The following is a 25,950-nucleotide window of genomic DNA, read 5'->3' as shown; positions in this document are numbered from 1 at the left end:
TTTCAAGCTACCTTCAATCTAAGATTTCTAGCTAGAAAAAACAGCTAAAACTACCCTAAAATTCCCAATGTGGAATTTAAAAATTTTAGTCTGAATATTTCTAGCTAAATACTCCTAACTTTGTAGCTATTTCTAGTGCGGAACTAGCTAAAAGTTTCGTACGGGCTACACTATGGCATACCGGAAGTCAACTGCAAGATTTTATTCGTGTTGGCCTTAGTAAAAATGTAATGTTTGCTTTCCTTATGGGTGTCGTTAGCCAATCAGCATGCCTCTGTGGCGCAATTGGCTAGCGCGTTCGGCTGCTATCATAGATTCCCTTCTGGTGTTTATGGACTTCTTCCCTCTGCCAGTGCAGCGAGCCAGTGCAGCGAGCAAGTGCAGAAAAGAGTTTCAATGCCACATAACTAAGGGACAAGGTATTTAGGTACACATGATGTGGTCAGGATGACCGAGCAGTCTAAGGCGCCAGACTCAAGGACATATTCCTTGATTCAATATAGAAAAGTTGCAGTGTTCTGGTCTTCAATGAAGGCGTGGGTTCAAATCCCACTCCTGACAAACTTATGGTTTTCTGAATTCACATGAAGACTAGTCAACCTACGGAATTGAAGTCAATTTTCAATAATGATACATTTTAGGTAAAAATATGGATTTTCATTTCTACTTCGTTCACACATGAATAATTGACATAATAACTTCTTATAAGTCATATCTTGCATTGGTGTTGAAGAAAAATCAAAAATACTGCTTTGACGAGCTGGCAAACACCACTTCAATGAATTTGAATTTGATATATTTACTGTTTCGCTTATTCAAAGCGATTTATTCTTACAGGATATGTAAATTAATGTCCAATACACCATTTAAAGTTAATTGAATTAATGAATTCATAAAACATCCACGATGTTTATGAAATAGGAACAAGAAGAAATTCTTCCAGGCACAGCACAGCACAGCACAGCACAGCACAGCTGCACAAAAATGTATTGTTTGCTTTGCTAATGGGTGTCGTTAGTTAATTAACATGCCTCTGTGGCGCAATTGGCTAGCGCGTTCGGCTGTTAACCGGAAGGCTGGTGGTTCGATCCCACCCAGGGGCGCATGGTAATTGAAATCTCTTGCTCTATTTTGAACTCTTCTTCTCATGACTTTATACCCGACTAAAGCTTGCATTGTAGAGTGCACACTCACGATATGGCTTCTTTAGCTGATGACTGTTGAATCTACTGAACATTTGCAGCGTAGGGTGCACACGCATCATGTTCATTCTCTCTGTGGAGCTACTGTTCCAGGTTCAGGTGTAATCTATCATAGATTCCCCTCTTCTGGTGTTTATGGACTTCTTCCCCATCCAGCACAAGTCATTTCCCACATTCCTAAAACCAAAGGGCATTGTCGATTGGCTAAAGAAGAAAGTATCTTAAGGGTTATATCACCTGCACAACAAAAGCAGTCGCCATTGATCTCCCCCTGTCTGTTGACTTCTTCCGGATACAGCATTGCGAATATTTTCAGATTGTCAGATTGCAGATTTAGAATATGGCCTTTGCATAAATTCCAAATATGCATCTGATTGATAGTCTTTCTAAAAAATACTCCCCTGTTTCCACCCAGGATCGAACTGAGGACCTTCAGCGTGTTAGGCCGACGTGATAACCACTACACTATGGAAACTTCATGCCAACATTGAATTTTTCTGAAATGACTACAAAATACTAACGATGGTCTCCCAAAATCTAAATTAAATCTACAATATTTGCAAATATGTAACGCCCAACGGGGGGCTCGAACCCCCGACCCTGAGATTAAGAGTCTCATGCTCTACCGACTGAGCTAGCCAGGCTTGAAATTTTGCTCTATTCCAATGTCATCAACCAAGTTTTATTGAAGACATTTTGTCCTGTCCGCTAGCCGTGAACGAACTTTTATTATGTTTGTTTGGTTTTGTGGGTAGTTCACAGTTGCCTAATACTTCTAATCGTCTACTCATTTTTTTTTACTTTTCTTCGGATATTATTTGTTCCCATAGCTTTTCTGATGCTTCCACCTAAGAACGAACTGAGGATCTTCAGCTTGCGAAGACGATGTGATAACCTCTCCCGTACGAAACTTTTAGCTTAAATTTTAACTGTTAGCTAATAACAGCTCGCGCGGTGCTAGGCTAAAAAATCAAACCAGCTATGATGCTTGCAATCACCTCGAAATTTTTTACCTCAACATAATTCCCCCTTTTTTTAGCAGAAATCAGCTTTTTCTTCAAGCTAGGGCGTTTTCTTATTTTGCTTGAAAAAATTAACCTGAAAACCAGCTTGAATTTTTCTCCCTAAATATATTTCCTAACTGTAAGCTAATTCCAGTATGGAAGTTTTCATCTAGGGTTTCGCTCCACTTTTTTTAGCAGAAATCAGCTTTTATTTTTCTAGCTAGGACGTTTTATGATCTGGCTTGAAATAATTGACCTTAAAATCAGCTCGAATTTTTCCCCCCTAATATATTTCCTAACTGTTACAGCTAATTTTAGTATGGAATTTTGAATCTAGGGTTTCGCTTTTAATTTGATCGCGAAATAAATCGTGATATAAAAAAGGTTAAAAAAACGCTGCATATGAGGTAGTCCTCAACACAAAATAGGCCTACAGATTTTTCTATGTATAACCTACGCATAGTATAATAGCTTAATAGGTATGGGCAATAGGTAAAATGTTGAAAATATATATTTTTTAATTCTTTATTTTTATATAAGTTTTTACTTATATAAAGCGATATAGCGAAATTATAGCGAGAAAATTTCAAGCTACCTTCAATCTAAGATTTCTAGCTAGAAAAAACAGCTAAAAATACCCTAAAATTCCCAATGTGGAATTTAAAAATTTTAGTCTGAATATTTCTAGCTAAATACTCCTAACTTTGTAGCTATTTCTAGTGCGGAACTAGCTAAAAGTTTCGTACGGGCTACACTATGGCATACCGGAAGTCAACTGCAAGATTTTATTCGTGTTGGCCTTAGTAAAAATGTAATGTTTGCTTTCCTTACGGGTGTCGTTAGCCAATCAGCATGCCTCTGTGGCGCAATTGGCTAGCGCGTTCGGCTGCTATCATAGATTCCCTTCTGGTGTTTATGGACTTCTTCCCTCTGCCAGTGCAGCGAGCCAGTGCAGCGAGCAAGTGCAGAAAAGAGTTTCAATGCCACATAACTAAGGGACAAGGTATTTAGGTACACATGATGTGGTCAGGATGACCGAGCAGTCTAAGGCGCCAGACTCAAGGACATATTCCTTGATTCAATATAGAAAAGTTGCAGTGTTCTGGTCTTCAATGAAGGCGTGGGTTCAAATCCCACTCCTGACAAACTTATGGTTTTCTGAATTCACATGAAGACTAGTCAACCTACGGAATTGAAGTCAATTTTCAATAATGATACATTTTAGGTAAAAATATGGATTTTCATTTCTACTTCGTTCACACATGAATAATTGACATAATAACTTCTTATAAGTCATATCTTGCATTGGTGTTGAAGAAAAATCAAAAATACTGCTTTGACGAGCTGGCAAACACCACTTCAATGAATTTGAATTTGATATATTTACTGTTTCGCTTATTCAAAGCGATTTATTCTTACAGGATATGTAAATTAATGTCCAATACACCATTTAAAGTTAATTGAATTAATGAATTCATAAAACATCCACGATGTTTATGAAATAGGAACAAGAAGAAATTCTTCCAGGCACAGCACAGCACAGCACAGCACAGCACAGCTGCACAAAAATGTATTGTTTGCTTTCCTAATGGGTGTCGTTAGTTAATTAACATGCCTCTGTGGCGCAATTGGCTAGCGCGTTCGGCTGTTAACCGGAAGGCTGATGGTTCGATCCCACCCAGGGGCGCATGGTAATTGAAATCTCTTGCTCTATTTTGAACTCTTCTTCTCATGACTTTATACCCGACTAAAGCTTGCATTGTAGAGTGCACACTCACGATATGGCTTCTTTAGCTGATGACTGTTGAATCTACTGAACATTTGCAGCGTAGGGTGCACACGCATCATGTTCATTCTCTCTGTGGAGCTACTGTTCCAGGTTCAGGTGTAATCTATCATAGATTCCCCTCTTCTGGTGTTTATGGACTTCTTCCCCATCCAGCACAAGTCATTTCCCACATTCCTAAAACCAAAGGGCATTGTCGATTGGCTAAAGAAGAAAGTATCTTAAGGGTTATATCACCTGCACAACAAAAGCAGTCGCCATTGATCTCCCCCTGTCTGTTGACTTCTTCCGGATACAGCATTGCGAATATTTTCAGATTGTCAGATTGCAGATTTAGAATATGGCCTTTGCATAAATTCCAAATATGCATCTGATTGATAGTCTTTCTAAAAAATACTCCCCTGTTTCCACCCAGGATCGAACTGAGGACCTTCAGCGTGTTAGGCCGACGTGATAACCACTACACTATGGAAACTTCATGCCAACATTGAATTTTTCTGAAATGACTACAAAATACTAACGATGGTCTCCCAAAATCTAAATTAAATCTACAATATTTGCAAATATGTAACGCCCAACGGGGGGCTCGAACCCCCGACCCTGAGATTAAGAGTCTCATGCTCTACCGACTGAGCTAGCCAGGCTTGAAATTTTGCTCTATTCCAATGTCATCAACCAAGTTTTATTGAAGACATTTTGTCCTGTCCGCTAGCCGTGAACGAACTTTTATTATGTTTGTTTGGTTTTGTGGGTAGTTCACAGTTGCCTAATACTTCTAATCGTCTACTCATTTTTTTTTTACTTTTCTTCGGATATTATTTGTTCCCATAGCTTTTCTGATGCTTCCACCTAAGAACGAACTGAGGATCTTCAGCTTGCGAAGACGATGTGATAACCTCTCCCGTACGAAACTTTTAGCTTAAATTTTAACTGTTAGCTAATAACAGCTCGCGCGGTGCTAGGCTAAAAAATCAAACCAGCTATGATGCTTGCAATCACCTCGAAATTTTTTACCTCAACATAATTCCCCCTTTTTTTAGCAGAAATCAGCTTTTTCTTCAAGCTAGGGCGTTTTCTTATTTTGCTTGAAAAAATTAACCTGAAAACCAGCTTGAATTTTTCTCCCTAAATATATTTCCTAACTGTAAGCTAATTCCAGTATGGAAGTTTTCATCTAGGGTTTCGCTCCACTTTTTTTAGCAGAAATCAGCTTTTATTTTTCTAGCTAGGACGTTTTATGATCTGGCTTGAAATAATTGACCTTAAAATCAGCTCGAATTTTTCCCCCCTAATATATTTCCTAACTGTTACAGCTAATTTTAGTATGGAATTTTGAATCTAGGGTTTCGCTTTTAATTTGATCGCGAAATAAATCGTGATATAAAAAAGGTTAAAAAAACGCTGCATATGAGGTAGTCCTCAACACAAAATAGGCCTACAGATTTTTCTATGTATAACCTACGCATAGTATAATAGCTTAATAGGTATGGGCAATAGGTAAAATGTTGAAAATATATATTTTTTAATTCTTTATTTTTATATAAGTTTTTACTTATATAAAGCGATATAGCGAAATTATAGCGAGAAAATTTCAAGCTACCTTCAATCTAAGATTTCTAGCTAGAAAAAACAGCTAAAAATACCCTAAAATTCCCAATGTGGAATTTAAAAATTTTAGTCTGAATATTTCTAGCTAAATACTCCTAACTTTGTAGCTATTTCTAGTGCGGAACTAGCTAAAAGTTTCGTACGGGCTACACTATGGCATACCGGAAGTCAACTGCAAGATTTTATTCGTGTTGGCCTTAGTAAAAATGTAATGTTTGCTTTCCTTATGGGTGTCGTTAGCCAATCAGCATGCCTCTGTGGCGCAATTGGCTAGCGCGTTCGGCTGCTATCATAGATTCCCTTCTGGTGTTTATGGACTTCTTCCCTCTGCCAGTGCAGCGAGCCAGTGCAGCGAGCAAGTGCAGAAAAGAGTTTCAATGCCACATAACTAAGGGACAAGGTATTTAGGTACACATGATGTGGTCAGGATGACCGAGCAGTCTAAGGCGCCAGACTCAAGGACATATTCCTTGATTCAATATAGAAAAGTTGCAGTGTTCTGGTCTTCAATGAAGGCGTGGGTTCAAATCCCACTCCTGACAAACTTATGGTTTTCTGAATTCACATGAAGACTAGTCAACCTACGGAATTGAAGTCAATTTTCAATAATGATACATTTTAGGTAAAAATATGGATTTTCATTTCTACTTCGTTCACACATGAATAATTGACATAATAACGTCTTACAAGTCATATCTTGCATTGGTGTTGAAGAAAAATCAAAAATACTGCTTTGACGAGCTGGGAAACACCACTTCAATGAATTTGAATTTGATATATTTACTGTTTCGCTTATTCAAAGCGATTTATTCTTACAGGATATGTAAATTAATGTCCAATACAACATTTAAAGTTAATTGAATTAATGAATTCATAAAACATCCACGATGTTTATGAAATAGGAACAAGAAGAAATTCTTCCAGGCACAGCACAGCACAGCACAGCTGCACAAAATTGTATTGTTTGCTTTCCTAATGGGTGTCGTTAGTTAATTAACATGCCTCTGTGGCGCAATTGGCTAGCGCGTTCGGCTGTTAACCGGAAAGCTGGTGGTTCGATCCCACCCAGGGGCGGATGGTAATTGAAATCTCTTGCTCTATTTTGAACTCTTCTTCTCATGACTTTATACCCGACTAAAGCTTGCATTGTAGAGTGCACACTCACGATATGGCTTCTTTAGCTGATGACTGTTGAATCTACTGAACATTTGCAGCGTAGGGTGCACACGCATCATGTTCATTCTCTCTGTGGAGCTACTGTTCCAGGTTCAGGTGTAATCTATCATAGATTCCCCTCTTCTGGTGTTTATGGACTTCTTCCCCATCCAGCACAAGTCATTTCCCACATTCCTAAAACCAAAGGGCATTGTCGATTGGCTAAAGAAGAAAGTATCTTAAGGGTTATATCACCTGCACAACAAAAGCAGTCGCCATTGATCTCCCCCTGTCTGTTGACTTCTTCCGGATACAGCATTGCGAATATTTTCAGATTGTCAGATTGCAGATTTAGAATATGGCCTTTGCATAAATTCCAAATATGCATCTGATTGATAGTCTTTCTAAACAATACTCCCCTGTTTCCACCCAGGATCGAACTGAGGACCTTCAGCGTGTTAGGCCGACGTGATAACCACTCCACTATGGAAACTTCATGCCAACATTGAATTTTTCTGAAATGACTACAAAATACTAACGATGGTCTCCCAAAATCTAAATTAAATCTATAATATTTGCAAATATGTAACGCCCAACGGGGGGCTCGAACCCCCGACCCTGAGATTAAGAGTCTCATGCTCTACCGACTGAGCTAGCCAGGCTTGAAATTTTGCTCTATTCCAATGTCATCAACCAAGTTTTATTGAAGACATTTTGTCCTGTCCGCTAGCCGTGAACGAACTTTTATTATGTTTGTTTGGTTTTGTGGGTAGTTCACAGTTGCCTAATACTTCTAATCGTCTACTCATTTTTTTTTTACTTTTCTTCGGATATTATTTGTTCCCATAGCTTTTCTGATGCTTCCACCTAGGAACGAACTGAGGATCTTCAGCTTGCGAAGACGATGTGATAACCTCTCCCGTACGAAACTTTTAGCTTAAATTTTAACTGTTAGCTAATAACAGCTCGCGCGGTGCTAGGCTAAAAAATCAAACCAGCTATGATGCTTGCAATCACCTCGAAATTTTTTACCTCAACATAATTCCCCTTTTTTTTAGCAGAAATCAGCTTTTTCTTCAAGCTAGGGCGTTTTCTTATTTTGCTTGAAAAAATTAACCTGAAAACCAGCTTGAATTTTTCTCCCTAAATATATTTCCTAACTGTAAGCTAATTCCAGTATGGAAGTTTTCATCTAGGGTTTCGCTCCACTTTTTTTTAGCAGAAATCAGCTTTTATTTTTCTAGCTAGGACGTTTTATGATCTGGCTTGAAATAATTGACCTTAAAATCAGCTCGAATTTTTCCCCCCTAATATATTTCCTAACTGTTACAGCTAATTTTAGTATGGAATTTTGAATCTAGGGTTTCGCTTTTAATTTGATCGCGAAATAAATCGTGATATAAAAAAGGTTAAAAAAACGCTGCATATGAGGTAGTCCTCAACACAAAATAGGCCTACAGATTTTTCTATGTATAACCTACGCATAGTATAATAGCTTAATAGGTATGGGCAATAGGTAAAATGTTGAAAATATATATTTTTTAATTCTTTATTTTTATATAAGTTTTTACTTATATAAAGCGATATAGCGAAATTATAGCGAGAAAATTTCAAGCTACCTTCAATCTAAGATTTCTAGCTAGAAAAAACAGCTAAAACTACCCTAAAATTCCCAATGTGGAATTTAAAAATTTTAGTCTGAATATTTCTAGCTAAATACTCCTAACTTCGTAGCTATTTCTAGTGCGGAACTAGCTAAAAGTTTCGTACGGGCTACACTATGGCATACCGGAAGTCAACTGCAAGATTTTATTCGTGTTGGCCTTAGTAAAAATGTAATGTTTGCTTTCCTTATGGGTGTCGTTAGCCAATCAGCATGCCTCTGTGGCGCAATCGGCTAGCGCGTTCGGCTGCTATCATAGATTCCCTTCTGGTGTTTATGGACTTCGTCCTTCTGCCAGTGCAGCGAGCCAGTGCAGCGAGCAAGTGCAGAAAAGAGTTTCAATGCCACATAACTAAGGGACAAGGTATTTAGGTACATATGATGTGGTCAGGATGGCCGAGCAGTCTAAGGCGCCAGACTCAAGGACATATTCCTTGATTCAATATAGAAAAGTTGCAGTGTTCTGGTCTTCAATGAAGGCGTGGGTTCAAATCCCACTCCTGACAAACTTATGGTTTTCTGAATTCACATGAAGACTAGTCAACCTACGGAATTGAAGTCAATTTTCAATAATGATACATTTTAGGTAAAAATATGGATTTTCATTTCTACTTCGTTCACACATGAATAATTGACATAATAACGTCTTACAAGTCATATCTTGCATTGGTGTTGAAGAAAAATCAAAAATACTGCTTTGACGAGCTGGGAAACACCACTTCAATGAATTTGAATTTGATATATTTACTGTTTCGCTTATTCAAAGCGATTTATTCTTACAGGATATGTAAATTAATGTCCAATACACCATTTAAAGTTAATTGAATTAATGAATTCATAAAACATCCACGATGTTTATGAAATAGGAACAAGAAGAAATTCTTCCAGGCACAGCACAGCACAGCACAGCTGCACAAAATTGTATTGTTTGCTTTCCTAATGGGTGTCGTTAGTTAATTAACATGCCTCTGTGGCGCAATTGGCTAGCGCGTTCGGCTGTTAACCGGAAAGCTGGTGGTTCGATCCCACCCAGGGGCGGATGGTAATTGAAATCTCTTGCTCTATTTTGAACTCTTCTTCTCATGACTTTATACCCGACTAAAGCTTGCATTGTAGAGTGCACACTCACGATATGGCTTCTTTAGCTGATGACTGTTGAATCTACTGAACATTTGCAGCGTAGGGTGCACACGCATCATGTTCATTCTCTCTGTGGAGCTACTGTTCCAGGTTCAGGTGTAATCTATCATAGATTCCCCTCTTCTGGTGTTTATGGACTTCTTCCCCATCCAGCACAAGTCATTTCCCACATTCCTAAAACCAAAGGGCATTGTCGATTGGCTAAAGAAGAAAGTATCTTAAGGGTTATATCACCTGCACAACAAAAGCAGTCGCCATTGATCTCCCCCTGTCTGTTGACTTCTTCCGGATACAGCATTGCGAATATTTTCAGATTGTCAGATTGCAGATTTAGAATATGGCCTTTGCATAAATTCCAAATATGCATCTGATTGATAGTCTTTCTAAACAATACTCCCCTGTTTCCACCCAGGATCGAACTGAGGACCTTCAGCGTGTTAGGCCGACGTGATAACCACTACACTATGGAAACTTCATGCTAACATTGAATTTTTCTGAAATGACTACAAAATACTAACGATGGTCTCCCAAAATCTAAATTAAATCTATAATATTTGCAAATATGTAACGCCCAACGGGGGGCTCGAACCCCCGACCCTGAGATTAAGAGTCTCATGCTCTACCGACTGAGCTAGCCAGGCTTGAAATTTTGCTCTATTCCAATGTCATCAACCAAGTTTTATTGAAGACATTTTGTCCTGTCCGCTAGCCGTGAACGAACTTTTATTATGTTTGTTTGGTTTTGTGGGTAGTTCACAGTTGCCTAATACTTCTAATCGTCTACTCATTTTTTTTTAACTTTTCTTCGGATATTATTTGTTCCCATAGCTTTTCTGATGCTTCCACCTAGGAACGAACTGAGGATCTTCAGCTTGCGAAGACGATGTGATAACCTCTCCCGTACGAAACTTTTAGCTTAAATTTTAACTGTTAGCTAATAACAGCTCGCGCGGTGCTAGGCTAAAAAATCAAACCAGCTATGATGCTTGCAATCACCTCGAAATTTTTTACCTCAACATAATTCCCCTTTTTTTTAGCAGAAATCAGCTTTTTCTTCAAGCTAGGGCGTTTTCTTATTTTGCTTGAAAAAATTAACCTGAAAACCAGCTTGAATTTTTCTCCCTAAATATATTTCCTAACTGTAAGCTAATTCCAGTATGGAAGTTTTCATCTAGGGTTTCGCTCCACTTTTTTTTAGCAGAAATCAGCTTTTATTTTTCTAGCTAGGACGTTTTATGATCTGGCTTGAAATAATTGACCTTAAAATCAGCTCGAATTTTTCCCCCCTAATATATTTCCTAACTGTTACAGCTAATTTTAGTATGGAATTTTTAATCTAGGGTTTCGCTTTTAATTTGATCGCGAAATAAATCGTGATATAAAAAAGGTTAAAAAAACGCTGCATATGAGGTAGTCCTCAACACAAAATAGGCCTACAGATTTTTCTATGTATAACCTACGCATAGTATAATAGCTTAATAGGTATGGGCAATAGGTAAAATGTTGAAAATATATATTTTTTAATTCTTTATTTTTATATAAGTTTTTACTTATATAAAGCGATATAGCGAAATTATAGCGAGAAAATTTCAAGCTACCTTCAATCTAAGATTTCTAGCTAGAAAAAACAGCTAAAACTACCCTAAAATTCCCAATGTGGAATTTAAAAATTTTAGTCTGAATATTTCTAGCTAAATACTCCTAACTTCGTAGCTATTTCTAGTGCGGAACTAGCTAAAAGTTTCGTACGGGCTACACTATGGCATACCGGAAGTCAACTGCAAGATTTTATTCGTGTTGGCCTTAGTAAAAATGTAATGTTTGCTTTCCTTATGGGTGTCGTTAGCCAATCAGCATGCCTCTGTGGCGCAATCGGCTAGCGCGTTCGGCTGCTATCATAGATTCCCTTCTGGTGTTTATGGACTTCGTCCTTCTGCCAGTGCAGCGAGCCAGTGCAGCGAGCAAGTGCAGAAAAGAGTTTCAATGCCACATAACTAAGGGACAAGGTATTTAGGTACATATGATGTGGTCAGGATGGCCGAGCAGTCTAAGGCGCCAGACTCAAGGACATATTCCTTGATTCAATATAGAAAAGTTGCAGTGTTCTGGTCTTCAATGAAGGCGTGGGTTCAAATCCCACTCCTGACAAACTTATGGTTTTCTGAATTCACATGAAGACTAGTCAACCTACGGAATTGAAGTCAATTTTCAATAATGATACATTTTAGGTAAAAATATGGATTTTCATTTCTACTTCGTTCACACATGAATAATTGACATAATAACGTCTTACAAGTCATATCTTGCATTGGTGTTGAAGAAAAATCAAAAATACTGCTTTGACGAGCTGGGAAACACCACTTCAATGAATTTGAATTTGATATATTTACTGTTTCGCTTATTCAAAGCGATTTATTCTTACAGGATATGTAAATTAATGTCCAATACACCATTTAAAGTTAATTGAATTAATGAATTCATAAAACATCCACGATGTTTATGAAATAGGAACAAGAAGAAATTCTTCCAGGCACAGCACAGCACAGCACAGCTGCACAAAATTGTATTGTTTGCTTTCCTAATGGGTGTCGTTAGTTAATTAACATGCCTCTGTGGCGCAATTGGCTAGCGCGTTCGGCTGTTAACCGGAAAGCTGGTGGTTCGATCCCACCCAGGGGCGGATGGTAATTGAAATCTCTTGCTCTATTTTGAACTCTTCTTCTCATGACTTTATACCCGACTAAAGCTTGCATTGTAGAGTGCACACTCACGATATGGCTTCTTTAGCTGATGACTGTTGAATCTACTGAACATTTGCAGCGTAGGGTGCACACGCATCATGTTCATTCTCTCTGTGGAGCTACTGTTCCAGGTTCAGGTGTAATCTATCATAGATTCCCCTCTTCTGGTGTTTATGGACTTCTTCCCCATCCAGCACAAGTCATTTCCCACATTCCTAAAACCAAAGGGCATTGTCGATTGGCTAAAGAAGAAAGTATCTTAAGGGTTATATCACCTGCACAACAAAAGCAGTCGCCATTGATCTCCCCCTGTCTGTTGACTTCTTCCGGATACAGCATTGCGAATATTTTCAGATTGTCAGATTGCAGATTTAGAATATGGCCTTTGCATAAATTCCAAATATGCATCTGATTGATAGTCTTTCTAAACAATACTCCCCTGTTTCCACCCAGGATCGAACTGAGGACCTTCAGCGTGTTAGGCCGACGTGATAACCACTCCACTATGGAAACTTCATGCCAACATTGAATTTTTCTGAAATGACTACAAAATACTAACGATGGTCTCCCAAAATCTAAATTAAATCTATAATATTTGCAAATATGTAACGCCCAACGGGGGGCTCGAACCCCCGACCCTGAGATTAAGAGTCTCATGCTCTACCGACTGAGCTAGCCAGGCTTGAAATTTTGCTCTATTCCAATGTCATCAACCAAGTTTTATTGAAGACATTTTGTCCTGTCCGCTAGCCGTGAACGAACTTTTATTATGTTTGTTTGGTTTTGTGGGTAGTTCACAGTTGCCTAATACTTCTAATCGTCTACTCATTTTTTTTTTACTTTTCTTCGGATATTATTTGTTCCCATAGCTTTTCTGATGCTTCCACCTAGGAACGAACTGAGGATCTTCAGCTTGCGAAGACGATGTGATAACCTCTCCCGTACGAAACTTTTAGCTTAAATTTTAACTGTTAGCTAATAACAGCTCGCGCGGTGCTAGGCTAAAAAATCAAACCAGCTATGATGCTTGCAATCACCTCGAAATTTTTTACCTCAACATAATTCCCCTTTTTTTTAGCAGAAATCAGCTTTTTCTTCAAGCTAGGGCGTTTTCTTATTTTGCTTGAAAAAATTAACCTGAAAACCAGCTTGAATTTTTCTCCCTAAATATATTTCCTAACTGTAAGCTAATTCCAGTATGGAAGTTTTCATCTAGGGTTTCGCTCCACTTTTTTTTAGCAGAAATCAGCTTTTATTTTTCTAGCTAGGACGTTTTATGATCTGGCTTGAAATAATTGACCTTAAAATCAGCTCGAATTTTTCCCCCCTAATATATTTCCTAACTGTTACAGCTAATTTTAGTATGGAATTTTGAATCTAGGGTTTCGCTTTTAATTTGATCGCGAAATAAATCGTGATATAAAAAAGGTTAAAAAAACGCTGCATATGAGGTAGTCCTCAACACAAAATAGGCCTACAGATTTTTCTATGTATAACCTACGCATAGTATAATAGCTTAATAGGTATGGGCAATAGGTAAAATGTTGAAAATATATATTTTTTAATTCTTTATTTTTATATAAGTTTTTACTTATATAAAGCGATATAGCGAAATTATAGCGAGAAAATTTCAAGCTACCTTCAATCTAAGATTTCTAGCTAGAAAAAACAGCTAAAACTACCCTAAAATTCCCAATGTGGAATTTAAAAATTTTAGTCTGAATATTTCTAGCTAAATACTCCTAACTTCGTAGCTATTTCTAGTGCGGAACTAGCTAAAAGTTTCGTACGGGCTACACTATGGCATACCGGAAGTCAACTGCAAGATTTTATTCGTGTTGGCCTTAGTAAAAATGTAATGTTTGCTTTCCTTATGGGTGTCGTTAGCCAATCAGCATGCCTCTGTGGCGCAATCGGCTAGCGCGTTCGGCTGCTATCATAGATTCCCTTCTGGTGTTTATGGACTTCGTCCTTCTGCCAGTGCAGCGAGCCAGTGCAGCGAGCAAGTGCAGAAAAGAGTTTCAATGCCACATAACTAAGGGACAAGGTATTTAGGTACATATGATGTGGTCAGGATGGCCGAGCAGTCTAAGGCGCCAGACTCAAGGACATATTCCTTGATTCAATATAGAAAAGTTGCAGTGTTCTGGTCTTCAATGAAGGCGTGGGTTCAAATCCCACTCCTGACAATTTTATGGTTTTCTGAATTCACATGAAGACTAGTCAACCTACGGAATTGAAGTCAATTTTCAATAATGATACATTTTAGGTAAAAATATGGATTTTCATTTCTACTTCGTTCACACATGAATAATTGACATAATAACGTCTTACAAGTCATATCTTGCATTGGTGTTGAAGAAAAATCAAAAATACTGCTTTGACGAGCTGGGAAACACCACTTCAATGAATTTGAATTTGATATATTTACTGTTTCGCTTATTCAAAGCGATTTATTCTTACAGGATATGTAAATTAATGTCCAATACACCATTTAAAGTTAATTGAATTAATGAATTCATAAAACATCCACGATGTTTATGAAATAGGAACAAGAAGAAATTCTTCCAGGCACAGCACAGCACAGCACAGCTGCACAAAATTGTATTGTTTGCTTTCCTAATGGGTGTCGTTAGTTAATTAACATGCCTCTGTGGCGCAATTGGCTAGCGCGTTCGGCTGTTAACCGGAAAGCTGGTGGTTCGATCCCACCCAGGGGCGGATGGTAATTGAAATCTCTTGCTCTATTTTGAACTCTTCTTCTCATGACTTTATACCCGACTAAAGCTTGCATTGTAGAGTGCACACTCACGATATGGCTTCTTTAGCTGATGACTGTTGAATCTACTGAACATTTGCAGCGTAGGGTGCACACGCATCATGTTCATTCTCTCTGTGGAGCTACTGTTCCAGGTTCAGGTGTAATCTATCATAGATTCCCCTCTTCTGGTGTTTATGGACTTCTTCCCCATCCAGCACAAGTCATTTCCCACATTCCTAAAACCAAAGGGCATTGTCGATTGGCTAAAGAAGAAAGTATCTTAAGGGTTATATCACCTGCACAACAAAAGCAGTCGCCATTGATCTCCCCCTGTCTGTTGACTTCTTCCGGATACAGCATTGCGAATATTTTCAGATTGTCAGATTGCAGATTTAGAATATGGCCTTTGCATAAATTCCAAATATGCATCTGATTGATAGTCTTTCTAAACAATACTCCCCTGTTTCCACCCAGGATCGAACTGAGGACCTTCAGCGTGTTAGGCCGACGTGATAACCACTACACTATGGAAACTTCATGCCAACATTGAATTTTTCTGAAATGACTACAAAATACTAACGATGGTCTCCCAAAATCTAAATTAAATCTATAATATCTACTGCTCTATATTTGCAAATATGTAACGCCCAACGGGGGGCTCGAACCCCCGACCCTGAGATTAAGAGTCTCATGCTCTACCGACTGAGCTAGCCAGGCTTGAAATTTTGCTCTATTCCAATGTCATCAACCAAGTTTTATTGAAGACATTTTGTCCTGTCCGCTAGCCGTGAACGAACTTTTATTATGTTTGTTTGGTTTTGTGGGTAGTTCACAGTTGCCTAATACTTCTAATCGTCTACTCATTTTTTTTTACTTTTCTTCGGATATTATTTGTTCCCATAGCTTTTCTGATGCTTCCACCTAGGAACGAACTGAGGATCTTCAGCTTGCGAAGACGATGTGATAACCTCTCCCGTACGAAACTTTTAGCTTAAATTTTAACTGTTAGCTAATAACAGCTCGCGCGGTGCTAGGCTAAAAAATCAAACCAGCTATGATGCCTGCAATCACCTCGAAATTTTTTACCTCAACATAATTCCCCTTTTTTTTAGCAGAAATCAGCTTTTTCTTCAAGCTAGGGCGTTTTCTTATTTTGCTTGAAAAAATTAACCTGAAAACCAGCTTGAATTTTTCTCCCTAAATATATTTCCTAACTGTAAGCTAATTCCAGTATGGAAGTTTTCATCTAGGGTTTCGCTCCACTTTTTTTTAGCAGAAATCAGCTTTTATTTTTCTAGCTAGGACGTTTTATGATCTGGCTTGAAATAATTGACCTTAAAATCAGCTCGAATTTTTCCCCCCTAATATATTTCCTAACTGTTACAGCTAATTTTAGTATGGAATTTTGAATCTAGGGTTTCGCTTTTAATTTGATCGCGAAATAAATCGTGATATAAAAAAGGTTAAAAAAACGCTGCATATGAGGTAGTCCTCAACACAAAATAGGCCTACAGATTTTTCTATGTATAACCTACGCATAGTATAATAGCTTAATAGGTATGGGCAATAGGTAAAATGTTGAAAATATATATTTTTTAATTCTTTATTTTTATATAAGTTTTTACTTATATAAAGCGATATAGCGAAATTATAGCGAGAAAATTTCAAGCTACCTTCAATCTAAGATTTCTAGCTAGAAAAAACAGCTAAAACTACCCTAAAATTCCCAATGTGGAATTTAAAAATTTTAGTCTGAATATTTCTAGCTAAATACTCCTAACTTCGTAGCTATTTCTAGTGCGGAACTAGCTAAAAGTTTCGTACGGGCTACACTATGGCATACCGGAAGTCAACTGCAAGATTTTATTCGTGTTGGCCTTAGTAAAAATGTAATGTTTGCTTTCCTTATGGGTGTCGTTAGCCAATCAGCATGCCTCTGTGGCGCAATCGGCTAGCGCGTTCGGCTGCTATCATAGATTCCCTTCTGGTGTTTATGGACTTCGTCCTTCTGCCAGTGCAGCGAGCCAGTGCAGCGAGCAAGTGCAGAAAAGAGTTTCAATGCCACATAACTAAGGGACAAGGTATTTAGGTACATATGATGTGGTCAGGATGGCCGAGCAGTCTAAGGCGCCAGACTCAAGGACATATTCCTTGATTCAATATAGAAAAGTTGCAGTGTTCTGGTCTTCAATGAAGGCGTGGGTTCAAATCCCACTCCTGACAATTTTATGGTTTTCTGAATTCACATGAAGACTAGTCAACCTACGGAATTGAAGTCAATTTTCAATAATGATACATTTTAGGTAAAAATATGGATTTTCATTTCTACTTCGTTCACACATGAATAATTGACATAATAACGTCTTACAAGTCATATCTTGCATTGGTGTTGAAGAAAAATCAAAAATACTGCTTTGACGAGCTGGGAAACACCACTTCAATGAATTTGAATTTGATATATTTACTGTTTCGCTTATTCAAAGCGATTTATTCTTACAGGATATGTAAATTAATGTCCAATACACCATTTAAAGTTAATTGAATTAATGAATTCATAAAACATCCACGATGTTTATGAAATAGGAACAAGAAGAAATTCTTCCAGGCACAGCACAGCACAGCACAGCTGCACAAAATTGTATTGTTTGCTTTCCTAATGGGTGTCGTTAGTTAATTAACATGCCTCTGTGGCGCAATTGGCTAGCGCGTTCGGCTGTTAACCGGAAAGCTGGTGGTTCGATCCCACCCAGGGGCGGATGGTAATTGAAATCTCTTGCTCTATTTTGAACTCTTCTTCTCATGACTTTATACCCGACTAAAGCTTGCATTGTAGAGTGCACACTCACGATATGGCTTCTTTAGCTGATGACTGTTGAATCTACTGAACATTTGCAGCGTAGGGTGCACACGCATCATGTTCATTCTCTCTGTGGAGCTACTGTTCCAGGTTCAGGTGTAATCTATCATAGATTCCCCTCTTCTGGTGTTTATGGACTTCTTCCCCATCCAGCACAAGTCATTTCCCACATTCCTAAAACCAAAGGGCATTGTCGATTGGCTAAAGAAGAAAGTATCTTAAGGGTTATATCACCTGCACAACAAAAGCAGTCGCCATTGATCTCCCCCTGTCTGTTGACTTCTTCCGGATACAGCATTGCGAATATTTTCAGATTGTCAGATTGCAGATTTAGAATATGGCCTTTGCATAAATTCCAAATATGCATCTGATTGATAGTCTTTCTAAACAATACTCCCCTGTTTCCACCCAGGATCGAACTGAGGACCTTCAGCGTGTTAGGCCGACGTGATAACCACTACACTATGGAAACTTCATGCCAACATTGAATTTTTCTGAAATGACTACAAAATACTAACGATGGTCTCCCAAAATCTAAATTAAATCTATAATATTTGCAAATATGTAACGCCCAACGGGGGGCTCGAACCCCCGACCCTGAGATTAAGAGTCTCATGCTCTACCGACTGAGCTAGCCAGGCTTGAAATTTTGCTCTATTCCAATGTCATCAACCAAGTTTTATTGAAGACATTTTGTCCTGTCCGCTAGCCGTGAACGAACTTTTATTATGTTTGTTTGGTTTTGTGGGTAGTTCACAGTTGCCTAATACTTCTAATCGTCTACTCATTTTTTTTTACTTTTCTTCGGATATTATTTGTTCCCATAGCTTTTCTGATGCTTCCACCTAGGAACGAACTGAGGATCTTCAGCTTGCGAAGACGATGTGATAACCTCTCCCGTACGAAACTTTTAGCTTAAATTTTAACTGTTAGCTAATAACAGCTCGCGCGGTGCTAGGCTAAAAAATCAAACCAGCTATGATGCCTGCAATCACCTCGAAATTTTTTACCTCAACATAATTCCCCTTTTTTTTAGCAGAAATCAGCTTTTTCTTCAAGCTAGGGCGTTTTCTTATTTTGCTTGAAAAAATTAACCTGAAAACCAGCTTGAATTTTTCTCCCTAAATATATTTCCTAACTGTAAGCTAATTCCAGTATGGAAGTTTTCATCTAGGGTTTCGCTCCACTTTTTTTTAGCAGCAATCAGCTTTTATTTTTCTAGCTAGGACGTTTTATGATCTGGCTTGAAATAATTGACCTTAAAATCAGCTCGAATTTTTCCCCCCTAATATATTTCCTAACTGTTACAGCTAATTTTAGTATGGAATTTTGAATCTAGGGTTTCGCTTTTAATTTGATCGCGAAATAAATCGTGATATAAAAAAGGTTAAAAAAACGCTGCATATGAGGTAGTCCTCAACACAAAATAGGCCTACAGATTTTTCTATGTATAACCTACGCATAGTATAATAGCTTAATAGGTATGGGCAATAGGTAAAATGTTGAAAATATATATTTTTTAATTCTTTATTTTTATATAAGTTTTTACTTGATTCTATTTGATTAGTTTTATAATTTGAAGTCTAAGTGAAGAATTACCGACATAGCTATAATAGGATCAAATATTAATGGAAACAAATATTTAAGAAACATCAGAAGCTGCCAGATCCGACAACCAGCGACCATAGCTAAATAAGTGCAGCAAATAATTTAAAACAGTAACTGGATGGGCGACCAGGCTAGTAAAGGAAGCGCCCGCGCAAAATCCCTTTTTCGTCAATTGGTATGGTAGCGAGAAAATTTCAAGCTACCTTCAATCTAAGATTTCTAGCTAGAAAAAACAGCTAAAACTACCCTAAAATTCCCAATGTGGAATTTATAAATTTTAGTCTTAATATTTCTAGCTAAATACTCCTAACTTCGTAGCTATTTCTAGTGCGGAACTAGCTAAAAGTTTCGTACGGGCTACACTATGGCATACCGGAAGTCAACTGCAAGATTTTATTCGTGTTGGCCTTAGTAAAAATATAATGTTTGCTTTCCTTATGGGTGTCGTTAGCCAATCAGCATGCCTCTGTGGCGCAATTGGCTAGCGCGTTCGGCTGCTATCATAGATTCCCTTCTGGTGTTTATGGACTTCTTCCCTCTGCCAGTGCAGCGAGCCAGTGCAGCGAGAAAGCGCAGAAAAGAGTTTCAATGCTACATAACTAAGGGACAAGGTATTTAGGTACATATGATGTGGTCAGGATGACCGAGCAGTCTAAAGCGCCAGACTCAAGGACATATTCCTTGATTCAATATAGAAAAGTTGCAGTGTTCTGGTCTTCAATGAAGGCGTGGGTTCAAATCCCACTCCTGACAAACTTATGGTTTTCTGAATTCACATGAAGACTAGTCAACCTACGGAATTGAAGTCAATTTTCAATAATGATACATTTTAGGTAAAAATATGGATTTTCATTTCTACTTCGTTCACACATGAATAATTGACATAATAACTTCTTATAAGTCATATCTTGCATTGGTGTTGAAGAAAAATCAAAAATACTGCTTTGACGAGCTGGCAAACACCACTTCAATGAATTTGAATTTGATATATTTACTGTTTCGCTTATTCAAAGCGATTTATTCTTACAGGATATGTAAATTAATGTCCAATACACCATTTAAAGTTAATTGAATTAATGAATTCATAAAACATCCACGATGTTTATGAAATAGGAACAAGAAGAAATTCTTCCAGGCACAGCACAGCACAGCACAGCACAGCTGCACAAAAATGTATTGTTTGCTTTCCTAATGGGTGTCGTTAGTTAATTAACATGCCTCTGTGGCGCAATTGGCTAGCGCGTTCGGCTGTTAACCGGAAGGCTGGTGGTTCGATCCCACCCAGGGGCGCACGGTAATTGAAATCTCTTGCTCTATTTTGAACTCTTCTTCTCATGACTTTATACCCGACTAAAGCTTGCATTGTAGAGTGCACACTCACGATATGGCTTCTTTAGCTGATGACTGTTGAATCTACTGAACATTTGCAGCGTAGGGTGCACACGCATCATGTTCATTCTCTCTGTGGAGCTACTGTTTCAGGTTCAGGTGTAATCTATCATAGATTCCCCTCTTCTGGTGTTTATGGACTTCTTCCCCATCCAGCACAAGTCATTTCCCACATTCCTAAAACCAAAGGGCATTGTCGATTGGCTAAAGAAGAAAGTATCTTAAGGGTTATATCACCTGCACAACAAAAGCAGTCGCCATTGATCTCCCCCTGTCTGTTGATTTCTTCCGGATACAGCATTGCGAATATTTTCAGATTGTCAGATTGCAGATTTAGAATATGGCCTTTGCATAAATTCCAAATATGCATCTGATTGATAGTCTTTCTAAACAATACTCCCCTGTTTCCACCAAGGATCGAACTGAGGACCTTCAGCGTGTTAGGCCGACGTGATAACCACTACACTATGGAAACTTCATGCCAACATTGAATTTTTCTGAAATGACTACAAAATACTAACGATGGTCTCCCAAAATCTAAATTAAATCTATAATATCTACTGCTCTATATTTGCAAATATGTAACGCCCAACGGGGGGCTCGAACCCCCGACCCTGAGATTAAGAGTCTCATGCTCTACCGACTGAGCTAGCCAGGCTTGAAATTTTGCTCTATTCCAATGTCATCAACCAAGTTTTATTGAAGACATTTTGTCCTGTCCGCTAGCCGTGAACGAACTTTTATTATGTTTGTTTGGTTTTGTGGGTAGTTCACAGTTGCCTAATACTTCTAATCGTCTACTCATTTTTTTTTACTTTTCTTCGGATATTATTTGTTCCCATAGCTTTTCTGATGCTTCCACCTAGGAACGAACTGAGGATCTTCAGCTTGCGAAGACGATGTGATAACCTCTCCCGTACGAAACTTTTAGCTTAAATTTTAACTGTTAGCTAATAACAGCTCGCGCGGTGCTAGGCTAAAAAATCAAACCAGCTATGATGCCTGCAATCACCTCGAAATTTTTTACCTCAACATAATTCCCCTTTTTTTTAGCAGAAATCAGCTTTTTCTTCAAGCTAGGGCGTTTTCTTATTTTGCTTGAAAAAATTAACCTGAAAACCAGCTTGAATTTTTCTCCCTAAATATATTTCCTAACTGTAAGCTAATTCCAGTATGGAAGTTTTCATCTAGGGTTTCGCTCCACTTTTTTTTAGCAGCAATCAGCTTTTATTTTTCTAGCTAGGACGTTTTATGATCTGGCTTGAAATAATTGACCTTAAAATCAGCTCGAATTTTTCCCCCCTAATATATTTCCTAACTGTTACAGCTAATTTTAGTATGGAATTTTGAATCTAGGGTTTCGGTTTTAATTTGATCGCGAAATAAATCGTGATATAAAAAAGGTTAAAAAAACGCTGCATATGAGGTAGTCCTCAACACAAAATAGGCCTACAGATTTTTCTATGTATAACCTACGCATAGTATAATAGCTTAATAGGTATGGGCAATAGGTAAAATGTTGAAAATATATATTTTTTAATTCTTTATTTTTATATAAGTTTTTACTTGATTCTATTTGATTAGTTTTATAATTTGAAGTCTAAGTGAAGAATTACCGACATAGCTATAATAGGATCAAATATTAATGGAAACAAATATTTAAGAAACATCAGAAGCTGCCAGATCCGACAACCAGCGACCATAGCTAAATAAGTGCAGCAAATAATTTAAAACAGTAACTGGATGGGTGACCAGGCTAGTAAAGGAAGCGCCCGCGCAAAATCCCTTTTTCGTCAATTGGTATGGTAGCGAGAAAATTTCAAGCTACCTTCAATCTAAGATTTCTAGCTAGAAAAAACAGCTAAAACTACCCTAAATTCCCAATGTGGAATTTAAAAATTTTAGTCTGAATATTTCTAGCTAAATACTCCTAACTTCGTAGCTATTTCTAGTGCGGAACTAGCTAAAAGTTTCGTACGGGCTACACTATGGCATACCGGAAGTCAACTGAAAGATTTTATTCGTGTTGGCCTTAGTAAAAATGTAATGTTTGCTTTCCTTATGGGTGTCGTTAGCCAATCAGCATGCCTCTGTGGCGCAATTGGCTAGCGCGTTCGGCTGCTATCATAGATTCCCTTCTGGTGTTTATGGACTTCTTCCCTCTGCCAGTGCAGCGAGCCAGTGCAGCGAGCAAGTGCAGAAAAGAGTTTCAATGCCACATAACTAAGGGACAAGGTATTTAGGTACATATGATGTGGTCAGGATGACCGAGCAGTCTAAAGCGCCAGACTCAAGGACATATTCCTTGATTCAATATAGAAAAGTTGCAGTGTTCTGGTCTTCAATGAAGGCGTGGGTTCAAATCTCACTCCTGACAAACTTATGGTTTTCTGAATTCACATGAAGACTAGTCAACCTACGGAATTGAAGTCAATTTTCAATAATGATACATTTTAGGTAAAAATATGGATTTTCATTTCTACTTCGTTCACACATGAATAATTGACATAATAACTTCTTATAAGTCATATCTTGCATTGGTGTTGAAGAAAAATCAAAAATACTGCTTTGACGAGCTGGCAAACACCACTTCAATGAATTTGAATTTGATATATTTACTGTTTCGCTTATTCAAAGCGATTTATTCTTACAGGATATGTAAATTAATGTCCAATACACCATTTAAAGTTAATTGAATTAATGAATTCATAAAACATCCACGATGTTTATGAAATAGGAACAAGAAGAAATTCTTCCAGGCACAGCACAGCACAGCACAGCACAGCTGCACAAAAATGTATTGTTTGCTTTCCTAATGGGTGTCGTTAGTTAATTAACATGCCTTTGTTGCGCAATTGGCTAGCGCGTTCGGCTGTTAACCGGAAGGCTGGTGGTTCGATCCCACCCAGGGGCGCATGGTAATTGAAATCTCTTGCTCTATTTTGAACTCTTCTTCTCATGACTTTATACCCGACTAAAGCTTGCATTGTAGAGTGCACACTCACGATATGGCTTCTTTAGCTGATGACTGTTGAATCTACTGAACATTTGCAGCGTAGGGTGCACACGCATCATGTTCATTCTCTCTGTGGAGCTACTGTTTCAGGTTCAGGTGTAATCTATCATAGATTCCCCTCTTCTGGTGTTTATGGACTTCTTCCCCATCCAGCACAAGTCATTTCCCACATTCCTAAAACCAAAGGGCATTGTCGATTGGCTAAAGAAGAAAGTATCTTAAGGGTTATATCACCTGCACAACAAAAGCAGTCGCCATTGATCTCCCCCTGTCTGTTGATTTCTTCCGGATACAGCATTGCGAATATTTTCAGATTGTCAGATTGCAGATTTAGAATATGGCCTTTGCATAAATTCCAAATATGCATCTGATTGATAGTCTTTCTAAACAATACTCCCCTGTTTCCACCAAGGATCGAACTGAGGACCTTCAGCGTGTTAGGCCGACGTGATAACCACTACACTATGGAAACTTCATGCCAACATTGAATTTTTCTGAAATGACTACAAAATACTAACGATGGTCTCCCAAAATCTAAATTAAATCTACAATATTTGCAAATATGTAACGCCCAACGGGGGGCTCGAACCCCCGACCCTGAGATTAAGAGTCTCATGCTCTACCGACTGAGCTAGCCAGGCTTGAAATTTTGCTCTATTCCAATGTCATCAACCAAGTTTTATTGAAGACATTTTGTCCTGTCCGCTAGCCGTGAACGAACTTTTATTATGTTTGTTTGGTTTTGTGGGTAGTTCACAGTTGCCTAATACTTCTAATCGTCTACTCATTTTTTTTTACTTTTCTTCGGATATTATTTGTTCCCATAGCTTTTCTGATGCTTCCACCTAGGAACGAACTGAGGATCTTCAGCTTGCGAAGACGATGTGATAACCTCTCCCGTACGAAACTTTTAGCTTAAATTTTAACTGTTAGCTAATAACAGCTCGCGCGGTGCTAGGCTAAAAAATCAAACCAGCTATGATGCTTGCAATCACCTCGAAATTTTTTACCTCAACATAATTCCCCTTTTTTTTAGCAGAAATCAGCTTTTTCTTCAAGCTAGGGCGTTTTCTTATTTTGCTTAAAAAAATTAACCTGAAAACCAGCTTGAATTTTTCTCCCTAAATATATTTCCTAACTGTAAGCTAATTCCAGCATGGAAGTTTTCATCTAGGGTTTCGCTCCACTTTTTTTAGCAGAAATCAGCTTTTATTTTTCTAGCTAGGACGTTTTATGATCTGGCTTGAAATAATTGACCTTAAAATCAGCTCGAATTTTTCCCCCCTAATATATTTCCTAACTGTTACAGCTAATTTTAGTATGGAATTTTTAATCTAGGGTTTCGCTTTTAATTTGATCGCGAAATAAATCGTGATATAAAAAAGGTTAAAAAAACGCTGCATATGAGGTAGTCCTAAACACAAAATAGGCCTACAGATTTTTCTATGTATAACCTACGCATAGTATAATAGCTTAATAGGTATGGGCAATAGGTAAAATGTTGAAAATATATATTTTTTAATTCTTTATTTTTATATAAGTTTTTACTTGATTCTATTTGATTAGTTTTATAATTTGAAGTCTAAGTGAAGAATTATCGACATAGCTATAATAGGATCAAATATTAATGGAAACAAATATTTAAGAAACATCAGAAGCTGCCAGATTCGGACAACCAGCGACCATAGCTAAATAAGTGCAGCAAATAATTTTAAAACAGTAACTGGATGGGTGACCAGGCGAATAAAGGAAGCGCCCGGGGAAAATCCCTTTTTCGTCAATTGGTATGGTAGCGAGAAAATTTCAAGCTACCTTCAATCTAAGATTTCTAGCTAGAAAAAACAGCTAAAACTACCCTAAATTCCCAATGTGGAATTTAAAAATTTTAGTCTGAATATTTCTAGCTAAATACTCCTAACTTCGTAGCTATTTCTAGTGCGGAACTAGCTAAAAGTTTCGTACGGGCTACACTATGGCATACCGGAAGTCAACTGCAAGATTTTATTCGTGTTGGCCTTAG

At 37.9% G+C, this 25,950-nt stretch overlaps 31 non-coding genes across 31 annotated transcripts; 13 read left to right on the top strand and 18 right to left on the bottom strand.

Annotated features, from left to right (window-relative positions):
• Positions 1 to 1,029: 1,029 nt before the first annotated feature.
• Positions 1,030 to 1,103, top strand: Trnan-guu. Its single transcript has one exon. It is a non-coding gene; the product is annotated as a tRNA-Asn (tRNA).
• A 501-nt stretch (positions 1,104 to 1,604) lies between these two features.
• Positions 1,605 to 1,677, bottom strand: Trnav-aac. The gene has a single exon. It is a non-coding gene; the product is annotated as a tRNA-Val (tRNA).
• A 96-nt stretch (positions 1,678 to 1,773) lies between these two features.
• Trnak-cuu lies at positions 1,774 to 1,846 on the bottom strand. The gene has a single exon. It is a non-coding gene; the product is annotated as a tRNA-Lys (tRNA).
• Positions 1,847 to 3,819: 1,973 nt separating this feature from the next.
• On the top strand, positions 3,820 to 3,893 carry Trnan-guu. Its single transcript has one exon. It is a non-coding gene; the product is annotated as a tRNA-Asn (tRNA).
• A 501-nt stretch (positions 3,894 to 4,394) lies between these two features.
• Trnav-aac lies at positions 4,395 to 4,467 on the bottom strand. The gene has a single exon. It is a non-coding gene; the product is annotated as a tRNA-Val (tRNA).
• Positions 4,468 to 4,563: 96 nt separating this feature from the next.
• On the bottom strand, positions 4,564 to 4,636 carry Trnak-cuu. The gene has a single exon. It is a non-coding gene; the product is annotated as a tRNA-Lys (tRNA).
• Positions 4,637 to 6,600: 1,964 nt separating this feature from the next.
• Positions 6,601 to 6,674, top strand: Trnan-guu. The gene has a single exon. It is a non-coding gene; the product is annotated as a tRNA-Asn (tRNA).
• Positions 6,675 to 7,175: 501 nt separating this feature from the next.
• Positions 7,176 to 7,248, bottom strand: Trnav-aac. Its single transcript has one exon. It is a non-coding gene; the product is annotated as a tRNA-Val (tRNA).
• A 96-nt stretch (positions 7,249 to 7,344) lies between these two features.
• On the bottom strand, positions 7,345 to 7,417 carry Trnak-cuu. Its single transcript has one exon. It is a non-coding gene; the product is annotated as a tRNA-Lys (tRNA).
• Positions 7,418 to 8,804: 1,387 nt separating this feature from the next.
• On the top strand, positions 8,805 to 8,924 carry Trnal-caa. The gene is made up of 2 exons: positions 8,805 to 8,842; positions 8,880 to 8,924. It is a non-coding gene; the product is annotated as a tRNA-Leu (tRNA).
• Positions 8,925 to 9,382: 458 nt separating this feature from the next.
• On the top strand, positions 9,383 to 9,456 carry Trnan-guu. The gene has a single exon. It is a non-coding gene; the product is annotated as a tRNA-Asn (tRNA).
• Positions 9,457 to 9,957: 501 nt separating this feature from the next.
• On the bottom strand, positions 9,958 to 10,030 carry Trnav-aac. Its single transcript has one exon. It is a non-coding gene; the product is annotated as a tRNA-Val (tRNA).
• Positions 10,031 to 10,126: 96 nt separating this feature from the next.
• On the bottom strand, positions 10,127 to 10,199 carry Trnak-cuu. Its single transcript has one exon. It is a non-coding gene; the product is annotated as a tRNA-Lys (tRNA).
• A 1,387-nt stretch (positions 10,200 to 11,586) lies between these two features.
• Positions 11,587 to 11,706, top strand: Trnal-caa. Its single transcript has 2 exons — positions 11,587 to 11,624; positions 11,662 to 11,706. It is a non-coding gene; the product is annotated as a tRNA-Leu (tRNA).
• A 458-nt stretch (positions 11,707 to 12,164) lies between these two features.
• Positions 12,165 to 12,238, top strand: Trnan-guu. The gene has a single exon. It is a non-coding gene; the product is annotated as a tRNA-Asn (tRNA).
• Positions 12,239 to 12,739: 501 nt separating this feature from the next.
• Positions 12,740 to 12,812, bottom strand: Trnav-aac. The gene has a single exon. It is a non-coding gene; the product is annotated as a tRNA-Val (tRNA).
• A 96-nt stretch (positions 12,813 to 12,908) lies between these two features.
• Trnak-cuu lies at positions 12,909 to 12,981 on the bottom strand. Its single transcript has one exon. It is a non-coding gene; the product is annotated as a tRNA-Lys (tRNA).
• Positions 12,982 to 14,368: 1,387 nt separating this feature from the next.
• Trnal-caa lies at positions 14,369 to 14,488 on the top strand. Its single transcript has 2 exons — positions 14,369 to 14,406; positions 14,444 to 14,488. It is a non-coding gene; the product is annotated as a tRNA-Leu (tRNA).
• A 458-nt stretch (positions 14,489 to 14,946) lies between these two features.
• On the top strand, positions 14,947 to 15,020 carry Trnan-guu. The gene has a single exon. It is a non-coding gene; the product is annotated as a tRNA-Asn (tRNA).
• A 501-nt stretch (positions 15,021 to 15,521) lies between these two features.
• On the bottom strand, positions 15,522 to 15,594 carry Trnav-aac. The gene has a single exon. It is a non-coding gene; the product is annotated as a tRNA-Val (tRNA).
• Positions 15,595 to 15,704: 110 nt separating this feature from the next.
• Trnak-cuu lies at positions 15,705 to 15,777 on the bottom strand. Its single transcript has one exon. It is a non-coding gene; the product is annotated as a tRNA-Lys (tRNA).
• A 1,386-nt stretch (positions 15,778 to 17,163) lies between these two features.
• On the top strand, positions 17,164 to 17,283 carry Trnal-caa. The gene is made up of 2 exons: positions 17,164 to 17,201; positions 17,239 to 17,283. It is a non-coding gene; the product is annotated as a tRNA-Leu (tRNA).
• Positions 17,284 to 17,741: 458 nt separating this feature from the next.
• Trnan-guu lies at positions 17,742 to 17,815 on the top strand. The gene has a single exon. It is a non-coding gene; the product is annotated as a tRNA-Asn (tRNA).
• A 501-nt stretch (positions 17,816 to 18,316) lies between these two features.
• Positions 18,317 to 18,389, bottom strand: Trnav-aac. The gene has a single exon. It is a non-coding gene; the product is annotated as a tRNA-Val (tRNA).
• A 96-nt stretch (positions 18,390 to 18,485) lies between these two features.
• Positions 18,486 to 18,558, bottom strand: Trnak-cuu. Its single transcript has one exon. It is a non-coding gene; the product is annotated as a tRNA-Lys (tRNA).
• Positions 18,559 to 20,741: 2,183 nt separating this feature from the next.
• Trnan-guu lies at positions 20,742 to 20,815 on the top strand. The gene has a single exon. It is a non-coding gene; the product is annotated as a tRNA-Asn (tRNA).
• A 501-nt stretch (positions 20,816 to 21,316) lies between these two features.
• Positions 21,317 to 21,389, bottom strand: Trnav-aac. Its single transcript has one exon. It is a non-coding gene; the product is annotated as a tRNA-Val (tRNA).
• Positions 21,390 to 21,499: 110 nt separating this feature from the next.
• Trnak-cuu lies at positions 21,500 to 21,572 on the bottom strand. The gene has a single exon. It is a non-coding gene; the product is annotated as a tRNA-Lys (tRNA).
• A 2,182-nt stretch (positions 21,573 to 23,754) lies between these two features.
• Positions 23,755 to 23,828, top strand: Trnan-guu. The gene has a single exon. It is a non-coding gene; the product is annotated as a tRNA-Asn (tRNA).
• Positions 23,829 to 24,329: 501 nt separating this feature from the next.
• On the bottom strand, positions 24,330 to 24,402 carry Trnav-aac. The gene has a single exon. It is a non-coding gene; the product is annotated as a tRNA-Val (tRNA).
• A 96-nt stretch (positions 24,403 to 24,498) lies between these two features.
• Positions 24,499 to 24,571, bottom strand: Trnak-cuu. The gene has a single exon. It is a non-coding gene; the product is annotated as a tRNA-Lys (tRNA).
• Between the last annotated feature and the right edge of the window lie 1,379 nt (positions 24,572 to 25,950).

Source organism: Daphnia pulicaria, chromosome 6 (assembly GCF_021234035.1).
Source record: "Daphnia pulicaria isolate SC F1-1A chromosome 6, SC_F0-13Bv2, whole genome shotgun sequence".
NCBI lineage: Eukaryota > Metazoa > Arthropoda > Branchiopoda > Diplostraca > Daphniidae > Daphnia > Daphnia pulicaria.
This window is presented reverse-complemented; position numbering and strand designations above follow the sequence as displayed.